Below are 17613 nucleotides of genomic sequence, written 5' to 3'. Positions count from 1 at the left end.
TTATGAAGGTGTGTGCATAGTCAGGGTGTAAATCAGTTTATAATGAGGTCCCTTGTAAGAGCATTAGCCAGGAGGGGCGGAAGCAGGCAGCGGAGTCAGGCTGGAAGGCTTCCCAGCGCAGGAGCCTCCGGGATGGGGCTGAGCTGTAGGGCAGGGGCCAGAGGCATTCTGGGTGAGGAAGGCGCATGAGCAAACTAGCACATGCTCCAAAGGATGTGTATATTGCAATAGTGGTGGCATTGGGCACCGCCAGTGCTTTTGTTTGTCCAGCATCTGAGTTCTCATTCTGGTTCGGGGAATTCCTTCCTTCCCTCCCCAACTTTGCTGGGAGACAGAGCTCTCCTTTTACTGAAAAACAGGGCAGTATCTGGTGTTGCAGGCATGGTGTGTGTGTGTGTGTGTCTGTTGCATTGTCTGCTGTGCCAATATCCCCGGGCCACTCCATGGCAAGATTTGGGGCATTATTCCTGGCTGTTGGACATTTAGGGAGCCAGCCAGTGAGCTTTTAAAACAACTTTCTCCTATTTAATCAGAATTGATGTGTGTAACTTGCAAACCGTAGCCCTGAAAGAAATAGGTCCTCCTCACGGGCACTGTCCTCTGTGCCAAAAAACTGCCACGTGCTTTAGGAACATAAGCTCATTCAAGTATCACCACAACTCTGAAAGGAGCTAACATTGCTCTTCCTCAGTTCACAGGTGAAAAAATGGAGACTGTGATTCCGAGAAGTTTAGATCTTGCCCAAGGTCATGCAGGCAACAAGCAGAGAGCTGGGACGTGATCCAGGTTTTTCTGACATGGAGACTGTGATGTTAACCTCTGTGCTCGTCTCCCACTCTCCGAGGAGAGCAGATCATAAATTTTAACGACGTGTATGTATTTTGGAGTACTTTATTATGAAAGCATTTTTCTCAGAACACAGCTGAAGAAGGATTCGGTGCTGTTTCAAAAATAGGATTTGACAGTTGTAGATTGTCATTGGTTAGAACATGGAATTAGAGGTGAGGTCTTCTCACCCTTGGCCTGCTTTCCTTTGCAGTCTTTGGTGTTGAATAAAGACAGACAGTACTACCTGTTTAGGGGAGGGGGAGGGGCGAGGGTGGAAGTGGGGGAGGAAGCAGCTCATCACAGGACGCTGTCAGGAGTTCTGCTTGCCAGTCGCATCATTAAGTTTTTATAACTCCTAGAGCAATCTCTACCAATTTATTTTGCCCGGAACAATTTATACACAAATAGCTGCGTGTCTAAACCTCCCCTACTCCCTACTTCACCAGATCTCTACTCCAGTGTCTTATCAGAGAGGTCTTCTCATCCCATCTCATCCAACCAACCTCTCCTCTCCCATTCTCTTAGCCCACTTGATTTATTTTCATAGCATTTCTGACCATCTGACAGATTGTAAATATTTGCTTACTTTCTGTCTTCTTGCCACTAGAATGTAGGCTTCATGAGAGCAGGGACTTTGTTTTGTTCCCTGCAGAATCCTCAGGATTTAGAAAGTACCCATTGCATATTAGATGCTCAATAAATTGAATAAATGAACGAATGTGAGGAAACGGAGGCACAAAGAGTTTTAGATAACTTGCCTAAGATTTCTTGAAAAACAGAAACCATATATCAAATTTTGATTTATGCAACTAGAATCTCTGATGTGCCCCATCACTAAGACCCCCCCCCTTTTTTTGGGGGGGGCAATGCCTATATTTGTACAGGATGGGAATAAGAGACATGATACGGTATTTTAGTTGGAAAAATAAAAATCTTAAGCTAGCCCAACTTGCCCATTTTATAAATGAGGAAGTAACCACGATCCATTGAGGTTAGATGACTGGATCAAAGTAATACAGTTATTTCCTGATGGAGGAAGAACCAGAATCAAGATACCCAATCTCCCAGTTCACTCATATCCCTCGGCCATCCTCCTACATCCGCTTCCTTCTTGATAAAGTGAGCCCTATTTTGATGCGGAATTTAGATATTTGATAGGTTTGAAATAGTGGGTCATGTGATTTTAATGCCGCACTATTGATGCAGGATAGCAGAAACTGAAAACCGGGTGCCCATTGGGACCACCAGATAGCATACCATCCAGACAGGATTGGTGGGAACTATGGCAAACTGGAAGAACAGCTGACCCTCGAACCATTTCAGGGAGTTGGGGCGCCACCTGCACAGTTGAAATCCACTTATAACTTGTCAGCCCTCTTCACATGTGGATTCCCAATCGGGGTTGGAGAATGATATCCCCTATTCATAGGGCCCAGCCCCATGGCACCTGCTGACTGCCCAGAAGGACATGTTGCAAGAGAAAAAACGTGGGAGCCAATCTAAAAGTGTTTGAAGCACCTGCTGGACAAACAGACATTTCTGCCAGCCAGATCTAGCCTGAAGGCTCCTAGTTTGTGATGTCTCAAAGTCTTAATATTAACAGCCTCATTCTTTCCAAAGGAGTTATTTTCAGAAGGTGAGAATATGTTGGCAAATATATGAAGTTGTAACACTATGGTTAATCGTTCCTTAGACTAGCCAAAGGATCAGTGGGTTAGGCTCTCAAAGTTCACAGAGGGAAAATAATTATCAATAAAAGAGTACTTATTGCCTGTTTTTATTGCCCCGGTGATAAAGTTGGAGAGTAATGTGTTTTCTCTGTCATCATACCATCTGTCCTAATGGAGGGTAGTTGGTTATGCTATTTACTGGCTGGACACAGAAACCTTTTTAGAGGTTTGGTGCAGCAACTAACTACCTGTCTGTCACCAGGCAAAGCATCCAATTTTTCTACCTTGCCAGGTTCACATTTGAATAATTAAGGGCTGGGCTTTATGAGACCTAGGAAACTAAGGTTGCAGAGGGCTTCAGGCTGAACTTGGACTCAGTTCTTTGGCTCTTAAAAAATAAAGCCTGTGTTAGAGGAAGACAGACTGGAGTGCTTGCATGTCTCACTTATGTCTTTAGCACATTGATAATTGCAATGGATTTACTGCCCTTCCTCTCCTGGGCTGGCTGTGGAGCTCAGACCGGTTAACAATGAATTGACTTAGAGATCCTTAGGTTCATTCCAGCTCTCTCTCCGTCATATCCCGACTCTTTCTGAGGACAGGTTTGAAATGCCTTTCTCCTGCAGAGACTGAGGTATGGGGTCTGGGGCCACTTGGCCTAGGTTGTGTCCTGTTGATTTCTTCCTCAGCCTCAGTCTCCTCATCCTTAAACTGGGGCTGATGGTGCTGACTTACCTCGTCTTGTGATCGCTGTTCCTGGCAAATGATCAAGTGCTCCTTTTATCCTTGCAATGCAGCAACTGTGTGGCATAGATAATGAAAATTTAATTAGCATTTACATTTGAGATACAGCATGAGAATTTCCTCCATTTCCCAGCAGATTCGGGCTTTTAAATTTTTCTGTGGGAACTGAGATCTGGAATAAAAATTGGCAGGGTTAGTGTGCCCCTGTGTTTGAATGGTTCCCCATGCTAAAGGCGCAGAGGTAAAGGCAAATGAATGGCATGAGAGATGGTGTGAGCTGTTAGGCATCCTGATGCTAACTGAAGAGCTGACCCCGTGCACACTGGACCAGATAGAAGGCATGCACGGGTGTGTGTGTGTGTGTGTGTGTGTGTGTGTGTGTGTGTTGCTCTCACTCGGAGGGAACCATCTGATGCAGCTTCCTGCGGAGGGAAGAGTTCATTGCCGGAGATGCTTTAGCAGCTTTCACATGCTAATGTGAAGGGCATCTGTTCTGGAAGAACAAACCACCTCTCCAGATCCATCTTGGGGCGTCATTTAGGTCAAGAAGATGGCACTAGACACGTTGCACTCTCTTCAGAGGGAGTGCGTGTTTACACCGCGTTCCAAGTTGCCGAGAAGTGGGCATGGTGCCTGAGGGCCATGCAGCGGGGCTCCTGATGCTGAAAGAGCGGCCTGTCCTTGTCTGTGTGCCGCGCTTTCATCTCCTGCCATATTTGTATTCCTGCGCACGCTCCCCACATGAAAGCACAGCGTGCTATTCCCAGCTCTGCTGCTGTGACCTGCGGTAAGACCAAGTTCTAAAAAAGACTTTAAGGCTTCTACATGGAATGCTAATGATGCACAGTGGTGTTTAATCACTTGGCACCTGGCCAGAAGCGCTCGGAAGCAGGTCTCACCCCGCAGGGAGCAGCGGCCTGCACAGGTCGTGGGAGGGGCTCTTGGTTGTAAGCACTCAGGCTCCTGGGTGTGTTCCCGGGTGTGTGCGTGGCAGCCCGGCCAGGGACAGCAGTGTCACCTGGGAGACCGGGCACAGAAGACGGCCCGGTAGGTAGGCTGCAGATCACCTCTGCGTCTCTGTTGGATTCTGAACGAAACTTCAGGAAAGTTGTTCGCTGGGTGAGTTGGTGGGATGAGGCAGTTGCAGTGGGCTGAGGGAGATAGGGGGATGGGGGGATGGAACTCTCTTCATGTTATTGTCAGAGAGTCTTTGGAGGCAAAAAGCGAACCTCACCTTTTGCCAGCTTAATCGTCGCCAGTGTCAGCTGACGAGTCTGAGAAGAGAATGTCTTGTTCTCCAGACCTCTTATCACGCAGCTGGGGAGACTGGTGTGCAGGCGAGGTGCCTGCCTGGGGAAGCCAGCCTAGGACTCAGGCCTTCTGATTCTCTCTTGGTTCTGCTGCCCTCTGCCCTGCTAGTAGTGGCCGCCAAGTTTCCATTTATTCTTCCTCCACTCCCATCAAATTTGCTTTTCAACAAATGAATTCGTTGTTCAGCATCCTTGAATATTCAGGAACATTGATATGAGTTTATTTTAAACATATATAGAAGCTTTATTTTTATTTAAATAAAGTACTCCGATTTGTTTTTATTTTTTAATTGAATTTATTGGGGTGACATTGGTTAATAAAATGATATAGGTTTCAGATAGACAGTTCTATAATACATCATCTGTATATTGTATTGTGCATTCACCACCCCAAGTCAAGCCTTCTTCCGTCACCATTTATCCCCACTTTACCCTCTTCTACCTCCTCCCTCCACCTTTCCCTCCGGGAATCACCATATTGATGTCTGTGTCTGAAAAAAATGTTTTTTCTTAATCCCTTTAGAATTTTTACCAAGCTTCCAATCCCCCTTCCCTTCTGACAGCTGTCAGTCTGTTCTCTATCTATGAGTCTGTTTCTATTTTGTTTGCAAGTTTATTTAAGTTCACCAGATATCACATATGAGTGAAATCATATGGTACTTGCCTTTCTCTGACTGGCTTGTTTCACTTAGCATAATACTCTCCAGGTCTGTACATGCTGTCCCAAAAGGTAAGATTATTTCTTCTTCTTCTTCTCCTTCTTCTCCTTCTTCTCCTTCTTCTTCTTCTTCTTCTTCTTCTTCTTCTTCTTCTTCTTCTTCTTCTTCTTTGGCTGAGTAGTATTCTGTTGTGTTAAAATCTAGTCATCTACTGATGGGCACTTGGGTGACACCAAATTTTGACTATTGTAAATAATGCTGCAATAAGCATAGGTGTACATATATTCTTTCAAATTAATGTATTGGATTTAAAGAAAAGTGTTTGTTTTTTGTTTCTTTTTAATCCTCATCTGAGGATATGTTTTTATTGATTTTAGAGAGAGAGAAGGGAGAGAGAGAGAAACATTGCTCTGTAGGATCACACCTGAACTCTTTTGGTTTATGGATGACACTTCAACCAACTGAGCTACTGGCTAGGGCTAAATAGAAATTTTTTTACAGCCTAAATATGGATTCCCTTGTGTTTGTCTCTGTCTCTCCCCCCCCCCCCCCCCCCAATTATTTTTCAAGAGTTTGTTTCCTTTGTTTCTTCCTCCTTTTCTTTTTGGTTTGGTTTTTATTTAATGTCCTTTAAAAAAAGGAGAGCCATTGTTTACCTTTATGATGATTCTTTTCAAATTCCAAAGGTGAAACCTCTTCCTCCAGCCCCACAGATTCTTTTATCCTGTTTAAACTGCTTTGTTTCCTGTGAGCTCATTGCCACTCCCCATATGGGTGGATGCCTTCTAAAATTATCCTCCCTCCAGGCGGTACCTGTGTCAGCTGCTGATCATGAGTGTGTGTAGGATACACCTGGGAATCTTGGGCGAATGCAGACTGGGATTCAGCAGATCTGGGAAGGGGTCTGGGATTCTGCCTCTCCATGCTGGTGCTGATGGTCCTGGGAACACATTGCACCCGAAGGACCACTGATTAAGGCACAGAGGTAGACAAATGAATCTCACGGAAGATGGTGTGAGCTGTAGGTGTCCTGATGTCACCCAGGAGTCTTCCACTTATTTTAAATTCAGCAGGTCCAAACTGAGATCATCATTTTTGAGGCTTGCCTTTTATTTAATTTATTTAATTTTACTTTATTTTATTTTATTTTGGTAGCACTGGTGTAAAGCAATTTACTGTCACAGTCAAAACTACTCAGGAAGATTTCCTGCTAAGATTCTGTCAATTGCTTAATGAGTTGGGTGAAGTTGTCAATTGCTATGAGTTATTGATTGGAAAGTAAAATCATTTTATGTGAAGACACTGTAATTGAATCCAGTTCACATTGCAGTGCCTTGTGAGACAATTCTTTCCATTCCTCTTGAACTATCAGACTGAGTCTTAGTGACCTTACCATATGCCACCTATACATTTATGTCGCCTGTAAATATAAAACTCAAAATGTTTTTCTATTTATTTTTACCATAGGGAGTAATAAGAAATGGAAAGTGAGAAATTTTGGTATAAAGTTTGCTCCCTGGCTTTAACCCTACTGCCCACATAATTTCTCACTACTGTTTCTGGTTTAAAAATCTTACACATTTCATCATGAAAACCATCTGCTTAACTTTTCAGTGTTTAAAAGCGTATAACTTTAAAAGTTTTTAATGTAAACTTGAGATGCTGAAAGCAGTTGTTTTTCGAATTTTCTGTTTCCATAGATTCCTTTTTCTGCTTACATGGATTTCCAAATAACAAACAAATCAGTGTGAAGCTGCGATGGTTGAGGGGCAAGTGAGGCAACCTAGAGAGGCCTTTCCCTACCTCGCCTTAATTTCTCCTCCTTTGAAAAATGCAACCCTAAGGGGAAGAGGCAGGTTAAAGAAAGGCTGTATAGGTGAAAATCAGTGTGAACAGATGAGACTTATATAATTTTTAGGACTGGAAGAGGCGAGGTCTTCTCCTTTTTGTAGGGTGGATGTATCCGTCATGCGCACAGAAGAAACAGCAGAGCTGGAGACGGCCCAAGTTCTCTTGTCTGCCAGTAGAATTTTCTTTTCTACACTATCGGGTGATAATCACCTAGGAAATACTCTTTCTTGGGACATTAATATGCACTAAAAATGACGACAGCACTTCAGGTGTGATTAAGAACCTATTGGAGATAAGGTGAGGGTCCATGTACTATGATTCATGGAGAGTAGCCAAAAGTGAGAGCTAGGTGAGCACCTAGAAGGGAGCCAGTAAGTGTTGGTTTTTCCTCCTCTGTGCTCACTCCACAGCTTATTGCCATTCCCTGATTAGAGTGTACAATGGTACAATGAATTATGCAAAGCTAGTTTTGCAGGAGGGGCTGTCTTGTAGTCTAATGCGGTGCAGATGGAAAGATCCTCTTTTAATCATTGTTCTCACAGTACTTGGGAGCTTTTTGAGGAATAAGCACTCAGAAGTGAAAGTGAATGGCCTTCAGCAGTAAATGAATTCCCTTTGCTGGGAGGAACTGAAATCTATTTATGATGCAGATGGCTGCCCTGTGTTTGAATGCTCATCCTTGTCATCTGAGATGCATACTTAGAAGCAGAATGTCTCTTGAAATGGTTGGGCTTTAGATGGTTCCACCGGAGAAATTACTTCTGCCCAGGCTGGCCCAACATGTATTATTATTCTTCAGAAATGGTGACAAGTATTTAAACGCCAATTCACTCCAATCATGAAAATATGTAAATTGCCTCTCTCTCTCCCTCTCTCTCTATCTGTGATCCTTAGTTGCTACTGAAGAGACTGAATTAGTTAGCATCCCCTTACTTTTATTAGCATAATATTAATGCAAATGATCAGCAGAGGCTTTTTAAAAAAAGAAGGCAGAGCCATAGGAAACAATAATAGTGCTCACTTCTCTTTAGTGAGGGTGAAAAAGCATTTATGATTAGGTTTCTAACTTTGGTGTCTGTGCCAAGGACCACCCATGAGGGCCTAAACAGGTACTTGTTTTTAAAATGAGCAACAGCCAGGATGGTGCACTTGCAGAGCCAATCCAAAAAAGACCCAAAGGGAAAATTTCAAACCAAAGATTATATGCAGTTACCTGTGGGTAGTTCTTCATAATTCAGATGCTGTTAAGAATGTGTACTCATAGGACATATATATATATATATATATATATATATATATATATATATATATATATTAGTTTATATTTCCAAGACACCACTTTGTAAAATATAGAAGGAAAAATAAACTCATTGGCCAATTCAAGGTATAGCAAAGAAATGGCTTAAAGCTCTTCCCAGCAAAGGGGTTGATATAAATAGGATACTGATGAATTCTTTATTTGCTTAGAGGAAATGAACTTAAATTAGAGGAAAGTATAGTTGAATCAAATAACAGGAAGACATTGTTGGCTCTGGAGAGAGCTTGATAAAATTAGGATGAGGTATAGCAAAGGCCTGGAATCTCCCTTCTAAGCTTCTCACAGGGCTCAAACATTTGTTACCCTTTCTGGCATCTGTGCCTGCTTCTGTTTCAGTGGAAGTGAGCACTGTAAAGCCTGCTGTCTGTATCACCCGCATACCATGAAGCCAGTGCTGCTTTGTATTGTTATTTCCCTACATGATTTACCTCCATTATAATATGGACTTTCTGGGATCAGAGGTGAAGACCTGTGCTTCTTTAGACTTTGGACATCAACATGATGAGTACCTCACAGTTAACAAGGAGTCAATATTTGTTGAATGAATGTATGGATCACAACTTAGTTATCTGTTTATTATTAACCAACAAGAACCCAAGCTCCATAGCATCACTCCACCAAAACATTGATGTGTTGACTGCACTCCAACTCTCGGGGTCTTTCCAGTGTCCGCTTTAGTACCTGAAATGGAAAATATACTTCCTTATGTGGATTCATTTGATTGTGAAACCATAACCACAATGACTTTCAAAAACAAAACGGACAGCATTTTGACCAACATCCATAATGGAGGAAGACTAACGAATAAATGTGGAGATTGTTGTTCAGTGAAACTTTCTATTCACAAAGCTATTGGACTCAGAAATTAACGTGTGTTTTAGATTGGTTGGCATATACTTAAAGAGTTTCACAAATATAAAAGTTATGTTTTACTCTATAAAACCAGCTTCAGCAAATAACTAAAGTCCTTGATGAGATAGGAACCCTTAATAGTTAGCACTCAAACATTGAAGTTAAAAAAACAAACAAGAAAACAAAGAAAAAAAAAGATTTTAGTCTTGGATATATACTGTAGAGCAGTGGTTGGCAAACTAATTAGTCAACAGAGCCAAATATCAACAGTGTAACAACTGAAATTTCTTTTGAGAGCCACATTTTTAAAACTTAAACTTCTAATGCTACTTCTTCAAAATAGACTTGCCCAGGCCGTGGTTTTGTGGAAGAGCCACGCTCAAGGGGCCACAGTTTGCCGACCACTGCTGTAGAGTACTTTAACTATCTGGGTCTTTCTGAAGAGTTATCCTGGCAAGACAATAAAGAAAGTTCATCTTTGATGCCATCACCCACCCTGATTACCATGGCTTTGGTACCCTCTGCACAAATGTGTCCTTCTGCCCGGGGCATACTACATTCTCCTAATTCTTTCACCTTCTCCTTTTAGAATTTAAATTTAGACTCTGTTCTTGTTTCTAGAGGCTCTCTTCTCTTTTCAACAGTCCAATTGGCTGATATTTCTACAGTGCTAGCTTCCTGAGACAACAGTTTTTTCCCCCACTGTCTTTGTTGGCAAGGAGAAGGGTAGGGGAATCAGACCTACCTGGGATGTGAGGTCCCAGGAGTCTTGGCCAATGCAGAATAAGGGGCTCAGAATGGTGATCCAGCAGGTTTTGTTAAGGGGGAAAAATCAAACAACCTGGATTGTTTCTTTGGTGAGTAATGGGTATAAAGGAAAATCTAGGTATGGAGCTATGAAAAGGGAGGAGAGAACTAGAGGCATGGCAGAGGATGACTGGAGGTGAAAATCTTTGATTTGGATATTGATTAAGCATCAGCTTTTTATAGAGTGCCAATAGCCTTGGCTGTGGGTAGGGAGGAAACTCTTGAGGTCATTAACTGCATGTGGACTTCTTAGCCTGTTTGAATTCCCACATGGAATGGCATTTTGGAAGCAAAAGCTATCTTGCTTTTGGATACATGAGAATTTTGCTGTCCCATGTATGCAGCAGGTGAACAATAGGCTACCTAAGCTTGGAGTTGAGCCTGAGACTTAAGGGTTCTGAAGGTGACCAGGATAGGAATTAAACGGACAGTTACAGAACCTTCCAGATGGAGAGATTTATTTTATTTTATTTTAAAAATATATTTTATTGATTTTTCACAGATAAGAAGGGAGAGAGATAGAGAGATAGAAATGTCAATGAGAGAGAAACATCGACCAGCTGCCTCTTGCACACTCCCTACCGGGGATGTGCCAGCAACCAAGGTACATGCCCCTGACCGGAATCGAACCTGGGACTTCCAGTCCGCAGACCAACACTCTACCACTGAGCCAAACCGGTTTCGGCTAGGTAGAGAGATTTAATCCTCCCGGAATTTGGTGGCATTTGCCAGAGCTCCAGGTGTCCACAACTGTGCTAGAGTATGTGGTAATGCTAAGGAACAACTTCAGTTATCTTTACTTATGAAATTATTTTTTTCTTTGCTGTCTGCATTTGCTACCTCACCTACTGAGGTTTTCACGATTTCTTTCCATATAACCCTTGCAAAGCCTCATAGTCACTGCCTTGTGAATAGAGATCTATCCTCTGAGCAGAGAGTCTGTGATTTTTCCTGAACACACTTGTTTTTGTGGGATTTTTATTTTGTTTTGGTTTCCCCCCTCTAATGTTAAGCTTAAAGTCCTCATCCCCAAGCAGTATTTTACAATTGGAAATTGCCTTGAGTTTCCCACATTTCTTTTTTGTATTTCATGTATCTTTTTTTTAAAAAAATTTTAAATGAAATTATCTGTGTACATATTTTAACATTGCCCCCCCCCCATACATACCCTCCCTCCCCAGAGTTTTGTGTCCATTGGTTGTACTTATTTGCATGTATACAAGTCCTTCAGTTGATCTCTTATCTCCCGTATTTCATGTATCTTTTAGGCAACTTGCATTCTCATCTGTCTCGTGTTGGGTCATCTCAGAGAGATTCTAAAATATATTAATAAAAAAAGCAGCCTTAGATAATCTCATTTAAAAAGGGAAAAAACTATCCTGTAATATCCACATATTCTACTTGGTTACTGACTTGCTAAAGACATGTAGCGGAAAATGTTATGGGTGAATTGTTTCTAAGCTTGACTAAATTCTTAGATTAGCTGGAAATTGTTTCTCCACCCTCTCCATCTTCTCGGTAGAGCTGCCTTTTAGCACCTGGCCTATAAAATGCTCCCCAGCCTCCAGTCCTTATCGGTGGAAAGTTATAGTATTTGAAGGTCACGTGGAGCTCTCCCCGGAGTGACACTTCACAGTCCACGTGAAGCAGCTTTCTCTTTTCCTGCGCAGGATTTGCCAAGATGTCGTTGCTACTTCCAGTTGTTCTACTGTTACATCCACCAGCATTACTTTGAAATAATCTTTAAATATCCTCTCTCTTTTCATTGATATCCTTGAAACACAGATATCCTTTCACTTTTAATGTTGTCTTCCACTGTTTATCTGTGGTCTGCCTTTTGCTGCTGGTGAAAGGTTGCCTTTATGCCTCTTTGGCCTCACTGATATGGGAGATGATTTCCCTACTTATTGCAATAAATAGTCACAAAGAACTATGAAGGGTCTGATAATAATTCCCACATCTCTTCCATAATATGTGCACTTACTTAGCTTTAGTTATTACCAACATGGGGTTTGGTTTTGTTTTTCACCTAATTTTGCCTTTTGTCCATGTTTTTATTAGCATAGAAAAGTTGGTGTTAATCTATACTAATAAAAGGGTAATTTGCTAATTAGGCGATTAGGCAGGCAGGTAGGTGAGTGGTTATGAACCAGTGGTCCCGGGTTGCGAGAGGGCAGTCAGACATCCCCTAAGGCGTCCCAGGTTGGAGAGGGTGCAGGCCGGGTTGAGGGACACCCCTCACCCATGCATGAATTTATTTCATGCACTCAGCCACTAATATATACATAAAAGTCTTATGAAAAGGCAAAAAAAAAAAAAAAATGCCCATGGGAAATAAGTAAAACTATTATTATATCCAATACTATTCCAAAATTAAGTTAAAAGATATTAATGTTTATATGTTGTGTGTGATATCGACAAATATTCTGTTAGAACCCATATGATGGCAGACGCTATAAATCAATAGCAACTTCGTGAACTGGGGGGATGTCATAACATTGTAATTTGTCAACTTGTATTCAGTCAGCACCTGGAATGAAATTTCTGGCCAACAATTAAACATCTATTCTGGATTCCAGATCTTGAAGTATGTTATATTTAGTATGTGAGAGAGTTGCACACTGGCAGGCAAAAAGTTATCTGTTTATGTTAATGTGGGTCTAAGGCATATTGGTAAATTATAATAATGAGATTCCAGTCTAATAGACAGCATGACAGGGGACTTTTGAATGATGGGTTCAAATGTATCAGAGAAGATGGAAAGACTCTTGGTCTTCATTAGTGAATCCTTTTCTTCACTTCTCCTCTGAAACTGTGTTGAGGACTTTGATTTCTCAGAACAGAGGAGCACAGATTTGCAATGGAAAAGGCAAAAAATGTGACTTGTCAGGAGCAATAAAAGTAAAATGGTTAAAAGCTTGGTGAAAAATTTGGATGCTGATAACTACTACCTTTGAAGCCCGATGACTTTGTGAAACAAGAATCAGGTATAGCCAATTGTGGTGAGGAAGCTGGACTCCAGCTCAGAAAGAACAGTCTTACTAATGGACCAGTGAGTGCAAACCCAGGAGGACTGTTGGGAAACTGAGGGAGAGGGAGGGATCTTAGGATGAGTTAGGGAGGCAACCTCTAATTACTGGTCTGAACCTATGGAAATGATTGAGCAGAGGACTAGGTGGAGGCGAGGGGGTAACAGTGGCAGCGAGAGAGGAAGTGAAATTTACTGGGGAAGGAATGGTATACCACAGCAGGGTCTGAAGCGTGTTAAAGATGATTCTAAAGAGGAGGTCATGACCCAGAGGCCCATGCTGGACAGTTGTCTGGGCCACTAGTTCAGTAAGGAACTGGAAAATTCCACCCTACCTGGTGTTAGTGTCATGTATAATCTGTCTCCTGGCAAACATTTGAATAGCTTGGTTGAATTAACACCTCAGGTAAGGTGCTCAATATATAGTATGCATCCAACAAAGAGTTTAAAATTTGTTTTAGAGATTGAGTTGACCTGATGGAACCAGGCAATGCATCTTAACAAACTGTATGCCAGTGCTTGTTTGTGACTTAATATTAGATACAGTCTGATATGAAATCTGCCCTTTCTTCTGTATTTTTTTTCTCCCTGACAAGGACGTCTGCTTTTAAACTAAATACCCAAGAGTTACAGATGCTTAGAACAATTACTTACCAATGACCTTTTAGGGCTTTCTGATGACTGATTTCTTTACTATCTACTTTTCATGTCCCGGTATTATTATTTCTTTATAATTTTGTGCAAGTAAATTAAAAACAAACAAACAAACAAACAAACAAACAAACACGTTAGAAATTAAGCAGAGGTTGTTGTTTTAGAAGCAGCAATGATTAACTGAACAGTCCCCAAGCATCGACCTTTGCTGAATCTGGGGATACCATATGAAAAACACCTGCCCCAAGGAACACACGATTTAGGGGTAGAGAGACAAGTGTGAATATCAGCACAGGATGTGGTGAGGGCTGTGGAGAGAAAGAAGAAGGGAGGAAATGTCTGTCTTTATTCCAGCCCCCATGCAAAGAGGTACCAAGTTATGAAATTAAGCAATGACAACTTCCAGAGCAGGACCACCTCATAGAGGGTGTCCTGGGAAACTCTGCTGCTCATGTTCCTTGTGCCCCCAAACTGGAAAAGAGTGTGATAGATAACTGAAGTGCAAATGCAAACACAATCGCTTATGCTCTGAATCAATGTTCCAAGATCTTGACCTTTTATGTCAAAGCCCCACTGCAGATACTTTCATCCTTTGTTTTGGAAGAAGACTTGACATTCAGGTCCCTTGGTTCCCATTTGGCTACTGTTGTCTCCCCAACTGAAGAGGAAGAACGGCCTCATGAGAGAGATTTGGGGAACAAAGAGGATCTCACTTCCACCCAAAACTAGAACTCTACAGTAGGAAAGACCCATGACTGGTGGCCAGTGATAGCCCATAATTTCCCCTTTATGCACCCTTTGTCTGTATCTAAATGGGAAGGGAGTGTTCTCAACTTACCTTGACAGCCAGCCGACTCTCCCATATGCCTTTCTGTCTTGTACCTTGCCTTATTTCTTGCTACTAGTCTTGGGAGGTGCTCACTGCCTATATCCCTATTTTGGTGATGTTCTCATATAAATTGATTTTGCCATAATTTTCTGTAAGAGGAATAATGCCAAGTTATCAAAGCTATCTCTCAACAGGGTCACTAATGGACTTCTTCTGTCAGTTTCGCTTAGGCAATGTTGCGTTTTTAAGAGAATAATCAGTTCATTTGCTTATTGTTTTGCTGTGATTCAAAATTGGGTGGACACTTTGAAAGACTATTAAGTGCTATACAGATGTGAAGGGAGTTTTATTTTTAAAGGAAAAAGGAAGCTGAGAGCAGTAATGAATAAGTTTTATTGTTCCCTCTAAATCAAAGGGGTAATATATGCAAAAAGTAAATGTAAGTTTACTTGAAGTATGAAAATTAACAATATATTTTAAAAACTATAGCGATTGGGTGGGAGAGAAGATGTGGAGTCCTTTCCCCTGTTTCTGAAGGCTGCCTGGTGTGAGGAGAGGCCAGTGTGACCCTGCTTTCTAATCAGCTTCTTACTACCTCTAGGCTTTGTCAGCGCTCTTTCTTCCTGGTTGTCAGAGCCACTTCTAATAATTACTGCTTTCAGCTAAACAATAGTAGACACTCACTTCCAAGGGGGGAAAATGACTTGGGTCATTCATAGGCTGCAGCTCTTCGTAGTCATTCAAATCCAGTGTATTCTGATGGACAGGACTATTACAGAGTATTAATAGCGGCACCATCCCTTTATGGCAGTGATTACTTCTTTAATATCCCTGCCAAAATGAAAAAGAAAAACGTACACATCAGAAATTCATGCTGTTTACCTCCCTTCCCCCAGCATAAAGGTAATATAGATGGAAAAGCAGAGTGAATTTTTAAGATACTTAAAAATTTTTAAACATCTTCAAAACAGTTTAAAAAAAAAAAAAAAAAAAAAAGCACACACACTGGGTATATTGAAGTTATACTCCAGTATGAAAACCGTATCTTAGAAAATGCATTGGAGCCGCAACTGGTTTGACTTAGTGGTAGGGTGTTGGCCTGCGGAATGAAAGGTCCCGGGTTCGATTCCGATCAAGGGCATGTACCTTGGTAGCGGGCGCATCCCCGGTGGGGGGTGTGCAAGAGGCAGCTGGTTGATGTTTCTCTCTCATCAACGTTTCTAGCTCTCTATCTCTCTCCCTTCCTCTCTGTAAAAAATCAATAAAATATATTAAAAAAAGAAAAAAAAGAAAATGCATTGGAAAAGGTTTCTATGCATTTTAAAGAGGTATGGTATGATGGTTAAATGTATTTTTCTCCAGATAAATGCAGTGGTCCTTTAAAAACATTAAATATAGCCTGTTAACAGGATCACTCTGGTTTTTGTTTGGTGAGATACAGACCAGAGAGATTGTAGCACCTAATGCAAAATAAGTAATAATAATAATAATAATAAAATAAAATAAATTCTCCCCTTTCTAGGCTGTTTGGTATAATAAGGTTCCACTGAAAAAAGAAATGTGGACTCTAACCTACCACCACTTTGCTGGTGACTTTGGGAAAATTTAACCCTAGAGCACATGTGTCAAACACAAGGCCCGCGGGCCAAATCCGTCCCGCCAGGCCTTGCAATGTGGCCCGCAACGCGCTGTCATCACTGCACTCCGCTGCGTTTCCATCACAATGACAGTTTATGACTGTTCAGTAAACCATTCGGCCCGCGATTTAGGCTGGATTTTAGATTTTGGCCCCTTCTCTGATTGAGTTCGACACCCCTACCCTAGAGCCTCATTATCTCACTTAGAAAATGATGGGATCTATTTAACTCTCTAGGGTCCAAGATCATTCTAAAGTATACATTCAATAAATATGACTTCATTTAAAATATACTTGGTCCTTATGGTTGATGATCAGTCATGATCTGAGTAAGAAAAAACACTTTTTTCCCCCTTCACATTAAAACCAGAACAAAACAAAATATCAACCTTCTTTTTTGGTCTTCATTTCCCAACCCAAAAACTTTTTTCCCCTGCATTGGAAATACATGTATGATGAGGAGCATGAAAGAAACTATCTCTTTAAGAAAGGACTTTTTAGGAAAAGAACAAAACCAAGTCTTAGCATCAAAGGACTTCAAGAAAACAGACTGTGGGTCACAGAAATGCCTCTGGATGAGGCAGAGCCAGGAGACAGACTGGCTGTGAAGTGTAGCAACAGGCCTCTTGATAGAGTGGACACATTCAACAAGCAGAGGCTGGGCCAGATGGCTCAGAGAAATGTCCTCACTCCAAATAATCTCCTTGAGCTGGTTGAAGGAAGACAAAGGAGCATTAAGGAAAATACACATTTTCAGGTGCCCTGGCCAAAAGGGGAAGCTTAGAGAGAACTTCTTCCTCTTATAGGGATGGATAAAAGCAAATGATAAAAGACGTTGGCAAAGCAGGGGTTTCTCAATGACGTTTTTATTATTTCTCATTGTAGTATAAGTTAAATATGGATATAGCATTGGATTAAGTCCCAGTTTTGATGAAAGGCTGTAAAACTAAACTAAAATAAACAAAGAAGTAGGTTAAGAGTCACTAGGAAAACATGTCTGTTTCCTTCAGTAAAGCTTTCTGGAGGGTTGCCCGCGGAATTAAAAAGTGCTTTTTAGAAGTGCATTAGGTGCTGTTTTTTGGGAATTCCTAGAGCAGCAGTTTTCAAAGTGTGGTCCAGGAATACCTAGGGGTCTCTAGGTTCTTTCAGGGGTCTAGGAGATCAAAACGATTTTCATAGCAACATCACAGCATTACTGGCCCTTCTCACTCTCATTCTCTCATAAGAATACAGTGGAGTTTGGCAGAGACTACATGACATGCAATATGGCGAAAGATTGAATGCAGAAGCAGATGCGAGAATCCAGATGTCTTTTATTAAACCAGACATTCAAGACAGTTTCAAAAATGAAACAATGCTACTCATCTCACTATATACATATATTTTTTGTATGGAAAAATGTAGATTAAAAAAAATGTTAAGATGTT

General features: G+C 41.4%; 1 protein-coding gene across 4 annotated transcripts in view; it reads left to right on the top strand.

Moving 5' to 3' along the window:
* Positions 1–17613, top strand: part of ARHGAP18 (Rho GTPase activating protein 18) — a 166012-nt gene that overhangs the window by 85741 nt on the left and 62658 nt on the right. Inside the window, exon 1 of one of the 4 annotated variants that reach the window (XM_036414079.2) lies at positions 4229–4361. The exons of 2 other annotated variants lie outside the window; for them this stretch is intronic. The gene's annotated coding sequence lies outside the window, so the exon portion shown is untranslated. Of the gene's footprint in view, positions 1–4228; positions 4362–17613 lie in introns of those variants that run through there. One more of the 4 variants, XM_036414081.2, reaches the window with a different exon arrangement.

Source organism: Pipistrellus kuhlii, unplaced genomic scaffold (genome assembly GCF_014108245.1).
Source record: "Pipistrellus kuhlii isolate mPipKuh1 unplaced genomic scaffold, mPipKuh1.p scaffold_m20_p_5, whole genome shotgun sequence".
Classification (NCBI taxonomy): domain Eukaryota; kingdom Metazoa; phylum Chordata; class Mammalia; order Chiroptera; family Vespertilionidae; genus Pipistrellus; species Pipistrellus kuhlii.
This window is presented reverse-complemented; position numbering and strand designations above follow the sequence as displayed.